Source organism: Vicugna pacos, chromosome 27 (genome assembly GCF_048564905.1).
Source record: "Vicugna pacos chromosome 27, VicPac4, whole genome shotgun sequence".
Classification (NCBI taxonomy): Eukaryota; Metazoa; Chordata; class Mammalia; order Artiodactyla; family Camelidae; genus Vicugna; species Vicugna pacos.
In genome coordinates, this window is record NC_133013.1 from 1,041,307 (window position 1) to 1,063,718 (window position 22,412).

General features: G+C 37.8%; 1 long non-coding RNA gene across 3 annotated transcripts in view; it reads right to left on the minus strand.

Moving 5' to 3' along the window:
- Positions 1-1,083: 1,083 nt before the first annotated feature.
- Positions 1,084-22,412, minus strand: part of LOC140689667 (uncharacterized) — a 40,449-nt gene continuing 19,120 nt past the window's right edge. The window contains exons 1-3 of one of the 3 annotated variants that reach the window (XR_012064685.1): positions 18,295-18,340; positions 6,771-6,889; positions 1,084-1,354 (exon numbers count right to left, since the gene is read on the minus strand). This is a non-coding gene — a long non-coding RNA (uncharacterized lncRNA). Of the gene's footprint in view, positions 1,355-6,770; positions 6,890-18,294; positions 18,341-22,412 lie in introns of those variants that run through there. The other 2 variants (XR_012064684.1, XR_012064686.1) reach the window with 2 other exon arrangements.

Genomic DNA, 22,412 nt, shown 5'->3' on the forward strand with positions numbered 1-22,412 from the left:
CACAGTATTTAAATTCTCCCAGGGCAGAGCTGCAAACAGGGCAGACCACGCTCACTGCCCCCACTCTCGGTGCGCCCTTAGCGCAGGTGCCTGTGCGACACGGACTCACCAGACGTGTCTGCGATGCGGGGGATAGCTCCTCTACGCCATAGGACATGAAACTCCTCCCCCACGAAGTACAAGTGAACCTTCCATGGAGACTCTGCTTTGTGGGGGAAACATGCTTCTTTTCTGACCCTGTGCAGCACTTCTATCAAGCGCTCATTTGAAATCACATGCCCTTAACCCCACCTCCAGTAACAAAAGATGGAAACACGTGGCTGCTCTGGGTTCTTGTCATCTTAGTGCTATGTCCTGACTATAACCAAAAGGAAATGGCTGCGTCACAGGATGAATGGGATAATAAACATCTGGTGATGTGGCTAGTCATGTGACAAGAAGAGCTCAGGCCGCTGTCCATCCATAAATGGCTGGTAGTATAGTCCAAATCCTTATATCAATATTAACTTTTCAATTTAAATAAAGGTTAAACTTGAATGTGGACATGTTTGTCAGCTATTCTGCAGGAAATCATGTCCAGCACAATTTTATTTTTAACATTTTTTTATTGAGTTATAGTCATTTCACAATATTGTGTCAAATTCCACTGTACAGCACAATTTATCAGTTATACATGAACATACATATATTGTCACATATTTTTTCACTGTGAGCTACCATAAGATCTTGTATATATTTCCCTGTGCTATACAGTTTAACCTTGTTTATCTATTCTATATTTTGAAATCCCAGTCTATCCCTTCCCACCCCCCGTCCCCTTGGCAACCACAAGTTTGTATTCTATGTCTATGAATCTATTTCTGTTTTGTATTTATGTCTTTTTTTTTTAGATTCCACATATGAGTGATCTCATATGGTATTTTTCTTTCTCTTTCTGCCTTACTTCACTTAGAATGACATTCTCCAGGAACATCAATGTTGCTGCAAATGACGTTATGTTGTCATTTTTAATGGCTGAATAGTATTCCATTGTATAAATATATCACAGCTTCTTTACCCAGTCATCTATTGATGGACATTTAGGCTGTTTCCATGTCTTGCATATTGTAAATAGTGCTGCTATGAATATTGGGGTGCAGGTGTCATTTTGAAGTAGGGTTCCTTCTGGATATACGCCCAGGAGCAGGTTTCCTGGGTCATATGGTAAATCTATTTCTAGCCTTTTGAGGAATCTCCATACTGTTTTCCACAGTGGCTGCACCAAACTGCATTCCCACCAGCAGTGTAGCCTCTCCAGCATTTGTCATTTGTATGTCCAGCACAATTAACAGTCAGTTGGGGGGATATACAAAGTCTGTAATTTAAATAAAAAATAAACAAAGATTAATTCCATAAACTGCAAAACAAAGTCATGTGTCTATCACCAAGATCAACCCTCACAATGGCTAGAAGGTGCAAAGATGATAAAGAAAATTATAATACAAACTGAAAGCCTGTGATTAGGAAACAGCAGATGGGAAATGGGAAAAACAAAACCCAACTAAGTATATCCAATACTGCATTCCTTACAGTTAGCGGTACAGCTCCACACATGAATTACCTTCTGTTCTATTATATAGGAAGAGCACAACTTTGTGCCTTACCTTGTCTACAAATTACTCTATATAATGTACTACCTGCCAAACACACACCCACAACACCAGCAACAGTAAAAACCACAACATGGGATAAAAAGTCTTGACTGTCAAAATTCTTCTCTGCATTACACTTAAGTGATATTTGTAACAATAACTTGATTATAAGTTAAGCCAAGTATTCATCAGGACATTTGATCTGTTCTTTGCTAAATCTCATAATGGTTCTTCATTCTGGACCTGGATTTTTATTTGGTGTCCATAGGCTGCTATGTTATAGGAATAGATGCCTCTGCATAAACACTTCTCTGATTGCTGCCTTCAGCTTCACCTCCTTGCACTAACTGAAATCTGAAAGCTCTTGGGGCATCGCTGTCTCTGCAGCCCTTTCAGAGGGTGGCTGCTTACCCTTCTCCACCCCACTTACCACTAAGCCTGAAAATGGCACGTACACTCATTGCCCTTCATTGCTATCCCCAGTTGTCAGTCCCTCCACGTCCCTAACAGGGCCCTGCTCCTCTGAAGCACTTGCCGCTGGACTCTACTCCCCCGCCATGTTGCAGTCATCTGCCATCCTTCTGGACCCAGCCTTCTGATCTACCACTCTTCTGGCCACTCTCTCTCCTTCAGTGAATGTTTGGCTTCAGTTTGCTGCCCTTCTCTCCACTGTCTCTCTTGTCTTCCTTCTCCAAAAACTCAATGGAAACTCGATTCCTGGAGATTCACTTCCTTGATGTCCTTACCATCAATCACGTCTCCTTATATCAGGCCCCTCACTCCACGTTCACACCACCAATAACCAAATCATCTCAAAAATATCAACTATATGGTCATGCAATTAGTTGATCCCCCACCAAGGAGCTTAAAAAACTGACCAAATCAGCTTTTCACTGTATCACCCTGTCATATCCTTGTTTCCTTCTCTAAACAACTTGCATTCCATTCTATGTGCCGTTGTAATAACTATTCCCATGTATATACCTGGTCTCCCTGCCCGTCTTTAATTCTGCTATAATTACTTAGCAAAACCATATTCCTGATTAAACAGGACTCTCCCTCCACTCTCTGCTTTTACGCTGATATCACTATAAGTTTGCGTCCACACACCTCAAAGCTTCAGTCTTGCTTAACAGTCCAACTGCAACACCCAACCACCTCACTTCCCTGCTCTCTGGGATGACTCTGCATCTTGCCTTTTACCCTCTGGACCCTAACATCCTCTAGCCCCCTTATTTCTCTCAGCTGTTGATGTCAAGAAGCAGCCAGGAGAAAACCTCCTTCTCTCACAACTAAATCTGTCATCCTACTTGCCTCTAAACTTATACACTCTTCTTTCTTCATGTTTCAATGGATCAATTATTGTCCACACTCCTTTCAAAGGCAAACCCCAACGTGCTTATGCTGGATTGTATCCCTGCCTGCCAACTCAAGGACTTCATTCCTCTGGTTTTCAGTTCTTTCCCCTGCATCAGTCTCCCCGCCTTTCCAAATAATTTTCATCAACATAAAATTATGCATATCTACCATTAATTTTTTTTTAAAAACTGCTCTCTTAATTAGACATCTCTAGCTACTGTTTCATTTCTCTGATGCTCTTTAAAGAAAATCCTTTAAAATTTAACTATACTAGATATTTTACAATCTCCAATTTTCTCTTGAATAAGCATCAATCAGGTTTTTATCTCCATCCTTCTATTGTCTTATATTGGTCTCTAATGACTCCACGTTGTTAATCCAGTGGTCAGCACACCACTGGAATCTGACTTGACCTCTCAGGAGAATTTGGCACAGGGGGGCACTCTCTTTTTCATGAAAACCTTTCCTTAGTAGATCACTTGACACCCTACTTTTGGATTTTCTCCTGCCTCATTTGACTCTCCTTTCAGTCCCCATTGCTGCCCCCTCCTCTGCTTGTTGGCTTCCAAATGTTAGAGTGCTCTGGGAATCAACCTTCTGTCCTCTTTTCTTCTCTATCTACACTCATCTTTTAAATAATCTTAACCAATCACATGGCTTTTAGTGTCATTTAATAGTATCTATTTTGTATCTCTAGCCCAAACTCTCCACTGAGCATTCAGCTTGCACATATAACTGCCTATATGACATTTTCACTTGAGTAGCAAATAAGCATCTCAAATACAACACACATATACACTCCACCCCCTCAACAGATTTCTCATCTCATTTATTGGTACATTGTTCATCTAACTGTACAGTTGTTCTTGGAGCCTCACATATAAACCATTAGCAAAGTCAGTTAGCTGAACATCAAATGTATCTCTGGTCCAACCACTTGTCAACATCTTCATTACAAGCACCTCATTTCAAACCATCATTACTCTTATAGTGAATGCCACCACAGCGACATTCGACCTGGTCAGAACTCCTGACATCTGCAGCTCATTCTCCACACAGAAGTCAGAGCTATCCTTTAAAAATATGTCAGATCACATGACTTCCCCATTTAGAACCCTCCAACGGCTTTCCACCACACTGACAAGGAAATCTGAACCTCTTCCCATGACCTGCAGTGTCCTACCTGGCCTCACTCTGACTGCGTTTCTAGCGTCATGTCCTTCTAGTGACCTCTCACTCACTCAGCGTCACCTCCATGGCATCCTTGCACTTTCTCAAACAGGCTGAGACCGTGTCTGCCTTGAGACTTTGCCTCTGCTATTCCTCCTGCCTGGAAGGTTCTTTCACTTGATCTCTGCACGGCTTGCCTCTGTGCCCAATTTAAGCCTCTGCCCAAATGTCACCATCAGTCAGACCTTTACTGAGCACTCCCTTTGAAATAGCACATACGCATCCTGCTCTTCTCTTTTTACAGCATTTGTCACCAGCTGTCATATTAGTGTGTATTAAGTATTGTGATACTGGGATGCTCCTATGAAGGTGGACATTTAATCCAGAGCCATGAGAGAACTTATCCAATTAGGTGTGAGCATATAAGAAAGATGGTAAGAGGCCAAGAACTAGCATTAAACCCCAAACCATAAAATTGGAGGGGGGAAATGTGGAGGTGTAGGCCAGTTGCTAGCGCTAAAGGGTCCAATGTGGCAACAACAATGGTGCCTTGAGGTAGACAGGCAGCATCTGGGCGGTGAAGAGGTTATCAAGAGTTCTAAAATGCCCGAACACCAAGGCATGACCAAGGTTGCTATGTGACTCGACGAATTGTCTAGATTGCTGTCCCCTCTTGAACCGTGTCAGGTCTGCTGATCTGTTTTGTCATCTACTTACAACACTACTCCTACTTTTCGGCTAGAACTTAATATTTGCCTTTGCGCTTCACCCATCCAAAGCCAGAAGAGGGCCTAGGTTAATGAATAAATTTCTGTGAATCAACACATAAAGCTAAGTTAAGGAGTAATGAGTTTTCCATTAGCTTTCCAATTGTCTCTACCATTAGGCTGGCAAAGCCTTAAAAGCATCTTTCATTCCTTCATCTCATGAGCCATTTTATTGTCAAGTGTTTATGTTTCCATCTTCTCCATTAACTTATAAACTCAACATGAGTAACCTCCCACACCCTGCTGCAGTGGCTGGCTTATTCTTCTGACTTTCTTCTTTAACTGAATACCACTTCAAATACCCTGACTGTGTGATTACCACCCTCACAGGGGATCCAGGTAGGTCCTTAGGGGGAAAAATGTACATGTGATTAATGTTAGGTTCTGCCCACTGCGTCAGAGAGATTGCAGTCAGATTTTACCATACCGATTATTTCAAGAGAGAGAGTTTAATGCAAAAACTGTTAATCAGGTATCAGAAAACTGAAAAGGTGAATCGGAACAGCAAGGTATCACAGAGGTATGAATTACAGGAAGCAACTAGCAGTCCCAGGACTGGGAAACAAAGGGAAGAGACTGAAATTATTCAAACTTAGAAGCTTAGGTGAGAAGGCAGAGTTGGAACTCAGTACTTGAAGGAGTGGCTCTGGTGCTAGGAGATAAGGTTTGTTCTGTGAATATTGGAGAAACCGCAAATCAGTCATGAGGCAACGGACTGCTGCCAGCCTCAAGAGCTGGGCTCATCTTGACATGAACGGGAACCGACAGAAAGGGGCAAGTCCCTCCTTCCTGCTCCAGCCTTCCAGTCTCCATCTAGGGATTCATTATAATTATATAATTATTTGTGTATTGTTCATCCTTTTCGTAAGCCTTTGAGTTGCATTACTGTTTGGTCCACCATGAAATCTTTAAGCCTGGCACACAATAAGGGTGAATTCCCAAATAAATGAATTAGACCCATTCATTTAACCAACTTTCCTGGGAATGAGAGAATTTGTTGAACATAAGAAAAGACTTTGCTCGAGAAGGTAAGAGTTCTAGGATAAACATCTTCTCCATGATTTTCCTGATGATGCATTAATAGTATGGCTGTAAACAGTGCACTGCCCTGATCATGGTGGATTTATAGATTTCATTTTAACCTAAAGGCAAAATTGTTTCCCTATTTTCTCAATTTTGTTTGAAATCATCCAATGAGCACAAAACTAAATTTTTAAAAATTAAAAAATCCACGAGATCAAAGTATATTATTGTGTGCATGATGAACTTTGAGGACTCACCTTCTAAGACTTATCAATCCCATGGGGGAATTTGCTTTAGGGTAAACTTCCCCGCACTGCTGACGGCAGCCCAGGAGAGCACAGGGGAGACCTCCTAGCTTATTGCTAACACCCCTGTGTTAAAATTTCATCAGAGCCTTCTACCTCTGCCTCTCAAAAGAACTTTTTACTTTTTAGCTTCTTATCTCACCTTCACAGTTGTATCTTCATTATAACATTCTGAAATCAGATGGGATACAAAGAGAACAGCATTTCCTCCCTTCTTCCACTGAGCATAGGAAGGATATGCTGGTCCTGAGGGCAGGACCAAGGGCAGAATCAAAGGACACCTGCTAGTGAATCATTTCCATGGGAAGAAGCAGCCTAGCATGTGCGCACCATTGTCTATCACCTTCTCCCTTTAAGCCTAATTATACCAAAGAAAAGGGAAATGTTGTGGCCAAGTCACACAGCGCAATTGGGAAAAGTCTTATTCATAGATGATGTAAATATCTAACACAGGAGGACATTGATAAAGTTCAAAATAATGAAAGGAAAAGACAATTTAAAACTAAATGACTCACCTTAAAAAAAATGTGGTCAGATTTCCAAATGGCCCACTCTGCTTCTACTTTTCTGTTTTTCCCAAATGCCATTTTCCTCAAGTAAGTCAACTCTATGCGATAAGCTTTAAAAAAGAGACCTGTGTTATGTACAAAGGCATTAAACATAATTTGAAATTTAAAGTGTGTTCCAAAGATTGCAGCAACTAGATTGTGTTCAACATTTACTGCTGTTATTCAGTCTATTTACATATAGCAATAAAGGATGGTTATGCCATTAAATTACATGACTTTTTCAAAGTTGCTCTTCAGTTATGATAAAATTAAGCTTTTGCATCCTATTTATAAACATGGAACGTAGCCAGTACCTGGCTGATACCACTCTGCTATAACCAAGTTTGATTTTCAGTAGTTTCCCCCAGGCTTTGGTCATTTACGGATATTGGCTAACAAACTTGTGTGTTTGTGTGTGTGTGTGTCTGTAAGCTGTGTTAAAATTATGTTTAAGGAAGGAAGAGGGGGAACCATATAACTCCTTGAAAAATGCAAGAAACGGAAGGGCACTGAACAGCTGTGTAAAATACAAATCAGGTTTGAGAAAATCGCAATTTGAAATTAGCCACACGGCAATGTAGATGGGTGTTCTCAGAAGACAGCACTGGTTTTCCCTAGTTTAAGGGCTTTTTGTTTTTAATATTACAGAATTTATAACTTATAAAAGATCTTAATTCTCAGTGATTTCTAAAGAATTTTTACATCATCTATAACCCTCAAAAAACCTTGAGTCCTTGTTCCAGGATAATGTTGTGTGATGCGAAAGCAGAATTTTATGTATTTGCCCCAAGATGACTTCTTGTCTGGGATGTCTGCCCATCAATGCTGCACAAATCCACTGGAATAAACAGTAAGTTCTTCTCTCCACTTAGACTATAATCCCATTGGGAGTAATTTCTCTTAACTCCAAATTTCTTTCTTGACCAAATAAAAAGCCCAGAGAGTAAATAGGGATCAATAAAACTAAAATCAAACTGTAACTTGTATTATTTACCAAGATGAGTAAATTTGAGAGAAAACCAGTCCAGCGAATCATGTAGAACTTGTAATGTTACTTCTTTCACTCTTGCAATTTAGCGAATTTACTTCCACATCCACACAGCACACATTAGAGTGTTGGCAACATTCTGGTGAAATTGCAAAGCGTATATAGCCAACTTGGAAAACTCAGGCCGAAAAGACTGGCTTGGGTTCAGTTAGGAATCTGGAGGTAATCCTCTCTAGAGCAAGTTAGTGGCTTAGCATATAAAAAAGGTAATGTATTGGGGTCCATGATTATCACCAGTGAGATAAAAGTGCATTTTAGTTTATGTCACTCATCGAGGTGATACGAACCAAGAGCACCTGTTTCCAGTTGAAACTCGCTGAACTAATTTCTGTTTGCAAAATGAATTGAAAAAGTGAAGAAGGTCTGCAGCAGATTAAAAGACAGAGCCTGCCTGTCCTGCCCGAGGTGGGAGTTGAGTACCATACGTTAAGAAAATGCCAATTAAGAGGAGGAACAGTCTTGTGCTCTCGTGGCAGCCAGAGGGTTGCGGCCAAAGTTCCGTCAGTGCCCCAACCTGCAGTCTGTTCCCTGACCAGAAGTGGGACATGATCATGTTGATGGGAACCCTAGGGAAGCCATCCCAAAATTAAGGAAATCCAGGCTCTCAGTCACAGCACCAGTCTTACTGGGAGAGCAGAGCTGAAACACATAAAGGTGCAGACTTTGAACAAAAATGGTGACCAAATGTCCAGACAGGCAATTTGATCACCGATCTCATCAGGCAGTTGGAATACATTTTATAATAATAAGTGTCTTGCAAATCTCATTACCAAAACCTAACAAAGTACAGAACTATTACAGAAAATTGGCTTCTTATCCTTGAATATTTACAAAGGTCCCATTTTCTCTTATGAGATCTTAATGCAGTTTAAGTGTACCGACTCCTAAACCAAGGTAGAATTTAACAGAAAAATTTATCATTTTAAGCTAATCAAATATTTGTGTAAAGATCAGGAAAACACAAGCATAACAAAAAGTGTTTCTAGCGCTCTACCTAATTAGGTATATCTCAAATACTGTGGTTTTACAAAAAAAAAAAGTTTAGTGAACTCTATAGAATCACAATTTAAATTGTGAGGTTTTTATATTCTTTCATTATTACAAAAATTGGTAATCTGGTGTCAAGAATGTTTCTTACTACATCTAAATTCCCTTTAGAGTTTCTACCTACTTGTTACTTAAAAACTGTATTATTGAAACCTTCCCCTATTTTTACTGATGATCCTGTGCTGCTTTATATTTTTTATAAATCTTCAGTGTGGAGATATTCCATTTATATTCCTTGGTTTTAAAAATTCATGAAAGTATGCTTGACCTTGTGATCTGGGTCTGCAGTTTATAAACATTTATTCACTGTTCTGTTTGTTTCCATTTGTGTTATTGTTCATCTTGTTGCTTCTGGAAACTTCTGTTATTGGGTATAAGGATAAAGTTAAATAACTTGAAAAATTTTGTGTTAGTAACTATTTTTTTTCTTTGTTGCTTGGTATGTCAGGGGAAGGTTCACATTTTCAAATGTTTGCATTCCCCATAGCACTTACCATAGCACTTACCATGTGCTAGAACACATCTCTCCATTCTATCTGCTACTATCCCCTTCAAACCAGCATCATCTCTCATCTTGATTAATACAGAAGCCTCCAACTGCTCTGTGCAATGTACACATTTCTACGTTCATCTTGCTTGATGATGTGTCATTGCAGACATCTCCTCTGGTATTACTTTAAGAGATGGTCTCAGCTTTGTTTACCCATCTCCAGTAAAAGAGAGTTCAGTGCCATACATTTAGCTGCCATTGATTTTTCACTCAAACTTCTTTCAAAAATTTAGTGAAACCTGCCTCCCAGTAATTTTGTGTATTAATTTTAGTTCTTCTCAGTGGAGTTACACAGATTAAAGTTATTTTCACTATTTTATATCTATAAAAACTCTGCTTTCTGGCAACTCTTCAATGTTTTAGTTCTCCTAGATATTGCTGTATGGCCTAGTTTTCAGACCCATTAGCAATTCTTTCTCCTCTTCTAAGCACATTTCACTTGCCAATTAACAAATGACAATTAAAGAGGCAACTTCTGGAATGACAATGTGAGAAGCTCTGGACTTTCTCCCCAGGGAAACAATCATTAAGAGGTGAAAAGTATTAAACAGCACATGCAACTAAGGCCTCTGTAAATTGTCCTATGGGCGCACGGATATATTTATTCAAGAAAATTCACTAAATCTCAGTAAAAAGATAAAGAATTTGTGACATTTAACCCACAGTCCACTCCCTCCCCTTCTCTCCAGCTCAGCACAGTTAAAACTCTCCCCCTAAAAGTGCAGCTCAGAACACAGGACTCCTCCATCTCTAGCTCCCAGTCTAGGGCTGTAGTTCCTCCCTGTGAGGGGCAGGCCACCAACATTTATGACACACACGCAGCTCTGCATTGCAGAAGCTTTACTCTGGGCAAGAGCAGCTGAGAAGCCTGGGGCTCTTTCCTTACTTAGTCCCCTATTATAGGGCAGGACTAGGCCAAGGGTGACAGACCAAGACTAACTGCCTTTGCCCAGCACCCTGCCTCTAAAGCTGAGGTGGTATTCTAAGAGAAGAGGGGAACTGTCCTTCTGGTATTTCCCTGAGGTTTCAGGCTATTTCTATTATCCTGCAATATGATTCATCTGAACCTGGTGAAACAAATTCATTTAACAGTTAAAATTAAAAACCGTCTCTTGTGCTTTAAATGTCTCCTAAATATTTGTTTTTCTAGTTGACACATCATTTTTTGACCTAAACAAGTAAACTTTAAACGTGCACTTCTCATATTTTTCATGCATATTTAATCAACCTAAGTGATTTTTTCATCTGCTTTATCTCCTCTCCACTCCCAGTGCAAGCATTATTGTTCTGATGCTCACTGTCTCTTATCAGGACAATTAAAATAAACCTTTAACTTCTATTTATGAGCTAATCAATAGCAAATATTTTTGCCAAATTAATCTTCCAGAGTTCCTCAGAAGTTACTTTCCCACTAAGAAATCTTCAAAGTTTCCTCACTGCCTAAAGAACAAAATCCTTACCCTCACTTTCTCCCTCCCTATCATGTTGCCTAAACTTTCTTCTCCAGTCTAATTCCCCACTGCTCAGAGTTATAAAAGATCACTACAAATGAGATTATTTTTATACTGAGGACAGTATCTTAAAGGTTTAAAGAAAAAAAATCAGTTTAGTTCGACTAACCTGTCTGTGCTAAATATTCATCACCCTATTATTTCAATAGCTAGATAAGAAATTGTCAAAATCATACTGCCATTATAAATAAATACAATATGAATGGAGTTACAATAAGCTAATTTAGTTTTTTAAAAAAGTAAAATTAAAAATAAAACAGCCCTTTGAGCTCATTCAATTTGATTTGCTGTAATTTCAAGGCCTTAATTTTCTTCCTCTTTAACATGAAAGTGTTTGTAATGAAAATTTCAGACATCCTTCAAGCTGTCCATCATTCAAAGTAGTTGTATGATAAAGTAAATTAATTAATATAATAGTATTATATAATAGCTAGTATATATTGAGTCCTGAAAATATACCAAAGCCTATGATAACTGCTTTATATGCTGTATCTCATGTAATCCTTTCAACAAATTTATGAGATATTTTGATTTCCATTCATGATATAAAGGGGAAAAAAGCACAGGAAGTTTAAGTAACTTTTCAAACAGTCTAATGAGAAACTCAGGGTCCTGAACAATAGACTATGTTTCTTTGTGAAAGCACCATGCTTAGAAAATCTTCATAAAGTATGTGTAAGCAATTATTTGTACACAGAATACCACATGTGATATCTACGATGGTCCATGGAAGGGGGAAGATTGTGCTTTATGACTAATAAGGAAAGTGTGTGGTGACATGGAATGTACACAGTCAGAAAAACTTAGGTTTGAAACCCAGTTCTGCCATTTACCAGCCACATGATCTTTGGTTAGTAACTCCAGAGAAACCAGTTACCTTACCTCTCTGAGTCATGTTTCCTTAACCAAAAAATGAGAATAATACTGTTTACTGTATTAGTTTGCTAGAGCTGCCATAACGAAATGCCTCAGACTGAACAGTGGCTTAAACAACAAAAATATTTTTTCTTACAATTCTAGACACCAGAAGTCCAAGATCAAGGTATCAGCAGGTTTGGTTTCTTCTGAGATCTCTTTGCTTGGCTTGCAGATGGCTACCTTCTCATTATGTCTACACATCAGTAAAGCTAGTATAATTTGGGTAGCTATTACCTTTTCCTATCTGTATAAATTGTATATATTTCAGTTGTTGATGTGATAAGAAAAGCTTAACATATGAACAAGTTCTGATTCTTACAAAGACCAGTACTGTTTAAATTCAGCTACTTAAGGTTATCTTTCATTTTGTTAAAGGACTTCTAAGGAAAGAAATAGAAAATAAACATCTTTACAGAAGGTAAGTGCTTAATTCCACATGCACTTCAAATAATAGTATATCCAGCTCAATAGGACTTTAGAAACTATATGAAACACACTGATTTTACAAATGAGGAAAGTGAGCCTGACACTGGTAAAGTGACTTGTCCAAGACACACATAATGTTAGTTCCTGGCAGAGCATGTGCTGATCCCCAGTTCTTTGTTCTTTCCCCTATTCCACATTGTCTACTGTGTTTTTTCCAGGATCAAGGGCTTAACAGTTTCCTGGAGTGATTTGTTTGTTTTAGAATTAACACTTACTTCATGTCTAGAGAGATTCACAAGTAGCTGTCTTCCTAATTGGCTTCTTATTTCAACCTAAGTTCACTTTCGCTAAAACTGAATTTTAAAAAATCTGTGACTTCATCTTGTAATTTTTAAATCCTCACAAGTATCTGCTGCAGACAAAAACCTCACCCCTCAAATACTATACATTTCCCTAGTTGAAACATACATTAAAATATGTATTAATCTAACAACCAAGATTCATTATATCACAATTGGTCTAGTACATGCACATATTTTTCTAATACTATGAGTTTCTCAAGTGTTGCTTGATCAAACAGTAGGTCTCAAATCACTTTCCAAAATGCTTCAAGATCATGTGCATACTTGTCCTAACAGTACTAAACAAAATGAAAAGCAATTCAATTATAATTCTCTGGGGCACCTTGATCTAAGAAAAACACCTTCAGAGAGCCATGCACTGTAATAACCTTCTTCCAAAGTTCTTCCAATGAGGAATTAACTTAGAAGTAATGTCACCTTTCTGGTGAAGCGATTGATAAGATGCAGTCACACTTCCTCCCTTACAGGCTGTACGTCCAACACAGAGTCCTTGAAATGTGAATTCCAACAGGCCTTGAAATGTGGATGCAAGCATGAAATTTTTATCTAATCTGATTTGGAGAAAGCAGGAGTAACAGGAAGAACAAAGACTTTGGATTTAAAGAGAGTAGTATTCAAAGAGACTCTACTATGTCCCAATTATGTGAACTTATCTGTAAAAATAGAGAGAATGCGACCTACTTGGTTTGTTGTAAAGGTGAAATAAGATAATGTTTAAAAAACATGTAAGCCTAGTGCTTGACATGAAATAGGCATTCTTTCATGGGAGTAATTATTGACAAAATAACGAGAAGAAGGATGATGATGATCCTTTGCTTTCCAAACAGATTGCATTGTGTGGTGGTCCTGAAGGAACTTTTTATCACTGAAATCAGAAAAACTCAAGCCCCCAACCTGGACCCTTCATTCTCTAAGAAGCTATTTTAAAGAAGTAATGGAATGCAATGTTCGGTCCACATTTCATCTATTCACTCTAGCATCTGAAACTGGCCAAAGAGACTTCAAGTAAGTTCAAGGTGTTTCTTTGCTGGAAGATAGTATTTTGCTCAAAGTGCTCAATAAGAGATCGAGGCCCAGTAGCGTGCAAAACCAAAAGGATAGAAACAAGATTTGATGCCAGGGCACACAGTATGGGGGATGGCCCGTGACAGGCGGCGAAAAACATTCACCTCTTGCAGACTGTAGGTCTTCTCAGGCAGAAGCTGAGAGAGTGGACCATCAACACTGCTGGCTATATAGCATGTCTTTTCTCTGTCCCTCTTGCCCATACAGCACACTAGCTTTTGGGGATCTTTGGGAATCAAAAAACCCAATAGTTGAAAACTGAACCTTACAATGCAATCAAAAGCTTTGCTTAAGCTACATAACATTTTAGAATCTGTTTTTCCCAGCAGCACAAAGAGGATATTATGTAAAATGCCCAGTGGGACAAGGTGGGTGCTGAGTAAATACTTATTAGCGGCATTATCACCACCCACACAGAGCATTTTTGTTAGGATTATGTTAAAAATATCATGAAAGTACTTAACAAAACCTAACATAGTGGGCAAAATTAACTATTTCAATTTTTGTAATAACTTAGTGGTTAAGTCTTAAAAGCTGCTTACTAAAAGTAGGGTTGCTTGCTGAATTAAAAATAACTTTGTGCAATACAAATCTCTAAGTTGCAGAATGAATTTCTTGGAGTGCTGCCATAATGAACATGGCTGAATAAATTGGCTCTGGGGATATCAAGAAGTCTCTCTGAGTGGTATAAGAATCAACTATGTTGATCTAAGTCTTGAAACAGTCCTTGTAAATTGATTGTGTGTGTGATCAACTTATTGTGGTGTTATCAAGATGATTTAATGTACACAGAGGAAATGTAACTTCATGGTAATACTGGAATTACTCAGTATGAATTTGTTTACACATACAGCAAATGTTTTTTTCTCTCTGAAGACAGAATTTTAAAACATTAATTTATTATTATGAATAGAAAAAAATTCAATGCCATAAAATTCTAATAAAGTTACCCAATTTGGAATAAATTTTATCTTGAAATTACAAAGGAAGAGGCATTTTTCACACTTGTGAGGAAATGCATGCTTTTATTACTTTCAAAGTAGAGCCAAAAATGAACAGTGGCAGAAAGTAATGATCTAATTATTTGTGTTATTTTTTGCCTCCAAAACCATATCTTACTGAGGTGTTGTTAAGGTTAGTTTGGGGAAAGTCACAGGATGATCTTCTGGAAGAAAGAGGACTGTGTCCTTCGATCCAAGTCAGCCCCTGTCATAGTTGGTCAGCAACAAGTAATTCAGGTCTAACTGAGAAAATACCAAGTACCAGGCTACCTCACACAAGAAAAAGCAATCGTAAAGCATACAATTGCAAAGAGAAGGTAACAGAGGATTTACAATATGCTGCTTTTTAAAATAGGATCTTACATAAAAGTTCATATTTATATAATTTATTTATACATGTATTTTATATAAATTTATCTATTCTGTAAATTTAATGTATGCTTAAAAAAAGCATTTCATGTGTTTATAGTTGTTCTGTAAATGTTTAAGCATTGTATAAAATTTAATGTATTTACATGTCCTATTAATTTCTACATATCAATATGTACTATTTAAATTTATGTGGGTGCATATGTATATAAATAAACAACGGTATCCCATAGACTTCTGAAGATGTCCCAGCTCTTCTTTTCAGACTTTTTAGTACCTATGCCATTGATATGGACATTTAGATGTAAAGAGAGCAAAGCTTCACACATACTTTTGTTTTTTTAACTTTTCCTTTTAGAAAGGACCCTTTCTATATTCTAACAGAGTTTCCCACCAAAAGGCCATCAACTATCTCAGACATAAAGCCCACCCATCACCCTTCTCCAGGCTCATTTATGCCTCCTCTGACTTGAAAGGCTGAGAGGGGAAGGATCATAATTAGAAGATATGTCTGGTTGGCAAAGTGTATTCTCAGACCCTATGATCAAATGTATTAAAGGCAAGCAAGATATGAAAGCAATTCTCTACCTGAAAGAGCTGGGAAATTCGCTCTGGATGATCCTCTTTGCCATCCGACTTGGTGTCAGTGAGAGAGCTCCCCTCTTTCTGCTCATTACTAACTCTTGCTTTGAATGCAAATCACAGTCACCCCCACATAAACTATTAACTCACTAAGTCTTTTTCTCCTCCAGGACACTTGACCTGACAGATTTAAGTGACTAGATTTTGTGAAAAAATGCTTTAAATGAAGGGCAAATTTATCTATAATCCTTAACTGAAAAGTAAATTTTGTGACTAATTCTTCGGTGGTTAATGTCAGCAGTTTCACCTTGAGTGAGAAATGCATCAGACAGCTCAGTTCCTTAGGCCCCACAATTCTTCAGTTCTATTCAGTATAATAGAATAGAATAGGCCTTGTCCATTGCATGGATTTTTCCCAACCTAAAAATGAGACCATTTCTTTTCTTTTCTTTTCTTTTTTAAGATCTCTACCATGGCATCTGTCCAATAAATTCTATCTAATTTTAGTCTAAAACTTTCATAGTTTTTTTTTTCAGGTAACTTACAAGAATTCACCATTTACTTTTCTGACCTGGCATAATAAATTGATATTGCAATTCCAGCGTAGATATTGATTTATTTCACCTTAGCTGTCCTTTATTTTCATCCTAATTGCTCTGACCACAATTAGATGTGAATGATAGGATACTGACATTCAAAATCACACAGTTGTATGGTCTTAATCCTTTCATACATGATCTGATAGAGTTATAACCAACATTGTATTTTTAAATAAAAGGATAAGATTATAGAAGAATGTGTGGAGGATCACTTTACATATCCTAACTCTGAACTCCTTAAGTGTGGGGCCTATTCCTCTCTGCTTCTGCTTCATAAGGCCCTCAACACAGCTGGTTCTCAGTTAGAGACTGTGGAACTGGTTGAGTTATTTGAAGCTGTGAATCACTTGATTGCTATTATCCATAGTTTTCAACATTTACAATTAATAAAATACATGTACTAAGATATTTGAAAATCATGATGCTGGCTCACATAAAATGAAAGAAGTTTGTAACTGGAAAAAATGGGGGATTCCTTCATCTAGACAAACAAAATACGAACTGGTATCTTAACATTAACTCAAAGAAGTAAGTAACAGCTGACCACAACAGTTTGTTAGCAGAAAAATAAGGACTAGAAGCCAGGGTTGCTAGTGTACAATCTCCTACAATTTCCACCATCATATTTCTTCCCCCATGCTAGTCTTACTTCCTTACCTGCACCAAGAGCATTCAATCCCAGTAAGACTTAACAGTGACAATAACAGTAACAACAGACTAATATTTATCAAATACTACTATATACTAGACAACATTTCATGTTTTGCATTTATATATGTCCTCATGTAATCATATAATAAGCACAAGTGAGGCACATTTATCCCAATTTTACTGATGAGGAAACTCAGGCTGAAAAAGGTTAAGAAATTTACTCAAGGTCACACACCAAGAAAATGCCAGTTAACTGTGTTTAGGGAACAATCTGTGTCTCTCATCATTTTATTATCATTGCCATTCCTTTCTAATGAAAACATTTTTTATTTTTCATCTGCAGTAGCTAATATACCGTCTATAAGACTGTATCTTAATTACTTCTCAAGAATTATATTATTTCAATCAGCAAATAATATCTTGATTCCCTTGGAATCATTTCCAAATTCAAAGGACAGAAAATTTAAAATCATAAACCAACTTTGTTAAGAGAATTTTTTTCACTTTAACATATTATTTACATGCCCAAAAGAATTCAGTATTGTGCCACAAAAGGTATTTGCATACTAGAAACAAAGATACAAACTGTTTCAGAGAGCACTGATGCCTGTTTTATTATATTTGATCCTGAAACAAAAATTAGTTCTCCTAAAAGTCATAACAATGACAATAATAACTAACAGTAATGCTAATCTCATTTCCTTGGGAATGCCATTCAGTAGAGCAAGATTCATTTTCTTGTGGCTATGAATTCACATTTATTTTAAGACACAAATAAATCAAGCCACAAAATAGTCAGAGGCAGAAGACTGTGGCAACTCCTCCAAGTTAGTGGGGGATAAGCCTCAGGATTACCACTTGATGCTTAAGGTAATTAGTGAGTGAATATTACGAGCTGTAGACTAGTGTCTGGACATAAAAATTTTAAAAGATGGTGATCCTTGAACTGATATTGACTTGCACCATTTAATAAAGGCTGCTTATTATGTGCTACCGGACACTTTCTTGAATCATTCAATTTTACTCTATCTTTGCCTAGACTGGTTATAAGCAAATGTGGTTTCACCTTTAAAATTTGGACTTTTACACTGACAGCTTATATTAAAAAGTACTATCTTATGAAGCTTTCTAAAATTGCTCATAAATATTCATTTGCATACATTAAGTAAAAATATATCCTGCTAATTGCTCATGACAAAAAGTGCCTCAGAAAACAAAGGGGACTGGAGACATTTAGACAAAAACAACCATATACCCTCAGGTTTCAAATGTAGTTTAGAGCTCACTGAGTCCAATCCCTATCTGGTAACTGATCCCTTCCACACTAACACTATTTGAGTATTTCTAGCTAGGAGGAGTCACCTGGTTCCTTTAATTCTTCATTAGCCCTAATTATTAGAAAGTTCTTCCTCATTATTGTTGAGAATCCTTAGGAAAATCCTCTTCATTAGGCATGAGATAATCTGGTAGCAAGTAACAGTTTTCTGTTCTCATGGCACCAGACCATTATTACCTATGAGTTTTAAACAAGTCACAAAGATGTATGTGCCCCTCCTCAGTGTGTAGGCTACACACAGAAAAGTAGAGAGAGGAAGGCAGATGTCTGAAAATCTCATGTTTTCGATGAGGCCCCTTTATTCAGATTTCATATGTGCTTTACTTTTAACTTCAACATCTCAAATGGTGAATGGAAGCAGGGCTTATTAGATGTGCTACATGGGCCCAACTCTGCCCAGATTTAGTATTTTAAATAGTAAATCATGGGCATATAGGCTTCAGCGCCTTCCACTCCCATCCCTTCTGGAATGACTGATTTACCAATCCTGGCAAAGGTCAAGCTGTAGTTGATGGCCACCTAGTAGGCCATCTATCTATCCCTTGAGCGGTGCTAGCTCTGGGGCCCAGGGCGGGTTAGTTAATTGAAAAGTGCCACCTTTATGCAGTGAACACAGTAAGAGTATTTAATAACTATTTTTGCCAGGCACAGATTTTACATAAACAAGAGCAATATAATGGTCTGGCTAATCTCTACTTTTTGGTGCCTTGATATTTCTATTACAATTAAAATAATAGAAACAGTGCCTTTTGACCAAGCTCATTAAATATGTGCACTTCTTTATATCTCAATTATGTCTCAAAAATGTTGCCAATTTGATTGGCAGAAAAAATAATATTCCATCAATTTTCTTTTTCTTTTTTTGATTAACAAGAAAAATTGAGCATTTTATGTTTATTGGCCATTAAATTTTCCTGATCTATGCACTGCCTGTTTAGATAATTTAGGAAGAATAAAGGTTTAGTGTGAGCAGGGAACTGAGCCAAGCTGTTAAAATTCTTTGTTACTTGATAAAAGTTAGATTTGAGGCTTAGCCAGCGTGGCTAAGACCACAAGCTAGGTAAAGTTAAAGGATCTGGACACAGGGCTCATGCTTGACACAGCCTAGGTCAGGATCATTGTCTTTTTAATTAAAATATTGTAAGTACTATCTCAGCAAAGATTTACCTACCATAAATGGAAAGAATTCACCCAGGATGAAAGTCTAGGTTCTGTAGATTTTTAAATAGTAAATCATGGGCCTGTAGTATTTTTGGCTGACCTGTGAGAGGAGGCAAACATCTCCTGATCTTCGGCTAGAGTAGTACATATCTCTTATGCCTGAGAAGATACAATTATTCTGCAATGTTCTTCCCAACATTCCTCCATACTGTTTCCTCTGCTACATTTTTCAGATTGTATCCTACAGAATATTAATTTCAATAGATGTCCAAAGGAAAAGGGGACGGACCTTTGGTGTGGTCAGCAAAGTTTGTGAAATACTATAAACTGGATTCTGCCCTCAAAGAAAGACTTGTAAGCTGTGTGTAAGTTTGGCAAATTCAGAACTTCTCTGCCATCAGTTTCCTCATTTGGACAATGAGGATAATATTGGCACTCATCCATCCATAGAGAAGTAGTAGGAAACAAGTTAACTCAGGCAAGGTAATTAGAACAGTGCCTGACACAGGTTAGGCACTCAAAACATGGTTATTTTCATGGTTGTTACATCAGCATGTAAAGATTTTGAAAAACTGCAGTAAATCAATCTATTTGACTTTGTCCAGCCAGTTTTCTTCCAATAATCTGCCACCAAAACAATTACTTTTTCACCCAACATCTTGCACTTTAAAAAATGCTATATGATTTAGCTCCTCTTACCTAATGCCAGAATCAGCAAATAGGACAGAAGCAGTAACAGGATGACAGAATGACCATGCTTCAAGTTGCTAAAAGAATTAAGTTGTTTTCTTACTTCAAGTTTTCCTGCAAGCCCGTACTGGGTCTCATCAGAAATACTTAATTCATCCCACCCAAATACAATGTCAAACATAATTACTTCCATCTGCTTTGAGGTAGTAGAAGGGGAAAAAATCTCTTTCTTATCTTCTATATTCCTCTTATTATACCAAGAGACAATTTTTCTATGCACACTTTTGAATAACAAATCAACCTGCTGGAAGATTTCAAGGAGAGGAAGTCAATATTTTCCTCTTGTCATCCTTTCTATGATAAATAAGGCACAGATTTCTATTATCCAAATGTAGAGTCCAACTTCCCTTATATTTAGGATTAGGATAAAATTAAACCTAATGTGTATTTACTGGATATTACTAAACTACTCTGTGGGAATTCTTGTGTAAGATACAGAATCGGCTTGCCTAGTGCTATGACTGATGTGACTTACCAGTGTTACTTTAATAAAGAGCAAACAAGGTTCCTTAGTAAAAAGAAGAGTATCTCAGAAACCCCTCCGAAGGAGCAGCCTGTGAAAGTCTAGAGCTTTCTGTCTAATAAAGCCAGTCTGATATCTAGAAGCCTCCCCACCTCTCACCAAAATGGAGATTATTAGATTCTTGGCACTTTGAGACAACCTCGTTACCCAGTATAGATAAACAGGAAAGCCACGTTTTGTACTTTATCAGAAAACACATGAAATGTAAATTAATTTAATGAAGGATTTTAATTTATTCACACTATAAAATACCTGCCAAGTGAACTCTTTAATCTGAATATTTAACAGTAAATAAAGATTCAAGTTGCATTAAGCACTGCAGCCCATGATGCTATATGCTTAACAGCTCTTAATATTCCTCAAAGATAAAGATGCCCTGGTTATAACACCGATGATTGTCTACTTCCAAAACATGAATTGGATTAGTATTAATTTGAAGGTAGAGAATGTGTACCACTTTGACAGTTGAATAATCACACTTGCTTCAGGGAAAAGGCCGTGTTTTCTGTACAGGCTACCCATCTGTCATTTCTACTTTCTTAATACTCGGGATTCTATTTCCACTTCTGCATGCTGACATTTCCTTTTTCCACCTCTGCAGGCCTGAGTTCAGGCACTACTCAGGGGTCAACTCACTCACTGCAGCAGACTAACTGGCCTCTGTTCTTCCATCTACCCTCCTCTCCCACCATCCCTTCAGTCCAGTTTTTCCAGGGCTCCCAGAATGAGCTTTCAAAAGCACAACAAACTGCCTTAAATTCCTCAGTGTTTCCCCAATACATTTTGAGTAAAATTCAAACTGCTTATTTGCCATACAAGTGGTCCTTCGTGACCACCTGTCCCCTTTCTATCTCCAAGCCTCATGTCTCAGCAGGTTCCTCTAACATCTCCTGGAATGTTCTCCCTCCTACTTCTTCCTCCTCCTTACCCTTCAGGATTCAGATCAGATCACCTCCCCTAGAATGATCTCTCATACACACACTCACACACACCCGCAGTCACTCTAGGTTGGGTACCCTTCCTTGAGATCCCTTAGTGCCACGTACCAATGTGAATATTGGTAATTATTATTGTGCATTGCAATCCCCTCTTCCTCCCTTCTTTGCCTACTTCCTTCCTTGCCTTTTGCCTTTCCTATTAGATTATCAGTTTGCACAATGGATTATATTAGATTGGAGACCATATATTTTGAGCCCTAACTCTGGGAACAGATTTAGGTAGCAATGGTTTCCTACATGAAGTAATGAGTATCGTGAATACTGATTCAGTCAATATTTGCTCATCACTTTTGTGACTGTGATGTATAGTATTTTTAAGTAAATAAATAAAAGTAAATAAATAATAGACAATAGGCAAGAAATAAACCAGCCTTTAAATGAGTAAGTCTTTTTTTCCATTAAAACTATTCAGTTACATGGCCCTCCAAAAAAATGAAATAGGTTATGTGTGCTATGAGCCAAAATACCTGTAAAATGCAACTTGCCTCTCTCAGGTATTATGTATAATCTTCTATCTCTTCTGAGGATTAAATACGGACTGCCTCAGCACTGCATTACTGGTAGCTGTTGAAGTCATATAAAAAGGGCATGCACTTCTTTCACTACAAGATCCTCGTGAATCCCCACAAGGTACTGTTGAGAAATCAAGGCTTGTGGGCTTCTAATATTTCCAGTGTTTACTAAGCCACATTGTTGGAAAATTTTTCAGAGA